This window comes from Gavialis gangeticus, unplaced genomic scaffold, assembly GCF_001723915.1.
Source record: "Gavialis gangeticus isolate Ggan-Ray unplaced genomic scaffold, GavGan_comp1, whole genome shotgun sequence".
Lineage (NCBI taxonomy): Eukaryota > Metazoa > Chordata > Crocodylia > Gavialidae > Gavialis > Gavialis gangeticus.
This window is the reverse complement of record NW_017729001.1, coordinates 6,005,501-6,006,770: the sequence shown is the minus strand read 5'-3', so window position 1 is coordinate 6,006,770 and position 1,270 is coordinate 6,005,501.

The window sequence follows — 1,270 nt, the reverse complement described above, 5'->3', positions numbered from 1 at the left end:
TCCCGCCCGGGGTCCTAATCTAGCGCAAGGAAACGGCTCCTCCGCGGTCACTGACAGATCTTTGTGCTTGTTTCTCCCAAGTACGAGCGGGGTTCAGCCACCAACTACATCACCAGAAACAAGGCCCGGAAGAAACTGCAGCTGAGCCTCGCAGACTTCAGGTAAGAAAAGAGGAGGGGGGTTGTCGGGTGAGCTTGGCTGTCTAGGTTGTCTGTCTGCCTTAGAAGCTGATTTGCTCTATTCAGAGGCAATATGATTTGCAGTAGGGGCAGATGAACAAGAGGGCAGTCTCTTGTGCATGTGCTGTAGTTCTCCCGTGCAGGGACTTGCCTCCAGGGATGAATAAATAAGGTATCTTACTTACTAGATATACAGGCATTGTCCATTGCACCCATTGTATTGGGTTTGTAGAGGCTGGCGGTGTACAGAGTTCCTGTTAATCAAACGAAGGCAACTCTTTGATCACTACCTTTAGGCATGATCTAGCCCTGCTACAGTGAAGGGTGAGCACGTTCTTCCCTTCAGGACCTTTAGGTTTTCAAGCCAACTATTGTGTGCTCTCTGAAATCTGCATACCTGCTCTAATAGTCTTTAAAGTTGTTTGCTAAGGGCACTGGGTAGGATTAGTGTTTTGATTTTGGAATTTTTGGAACAAGGTGCTCTCAGGACAGAGACCTGTTGAAATGAACTGGTTTGTTTTAAAAAGTGTCTGATTTCAGCATGTTACTTTCCACAAATACCCAAAATATAAATTGTAGTTCTGAACTTCCCCAAATCAGTCTTCTGCATAGGACTGATGTCAGCTAGTGCAGAGCAGCTCCTGTCACTCTGAGGAGGCAAGACTATAGAGCAGGGGCAGGCACTTATTTTAGGCAGAGGGCTGCTTACTGAGTCTTGGCAAGGTGTCAAGGGCAGTGTGGGTAGCCCCGCCCATTCCCTGGTGCCCTGCCCCTGGTCACCATCTTGTGACTGGAAGTCCTGCCCCCTAACCCCTGACCTTTGCCACCAGAAGTTCCTCCCCTTGCCCCAGTAAGTACTTATTTCAGAAACAGGTTTTGCCATCTTGGTACCAGAAAAATACCAAATTATATTTTAAAAATTCATTTATTTGATTTCAAAAAATATTTTTGTCCTGATTTACATGTGTTTGTGTTGTGTACATAGAGTTGATTGCACAATAGCTTAAAATGAAGTCTCACTCTTATATATTGTGGAGGGGTATGGGGTGGGAGGCATGGGGGGTAGGGGTATAGGTTTGTGGGGGAAGGGG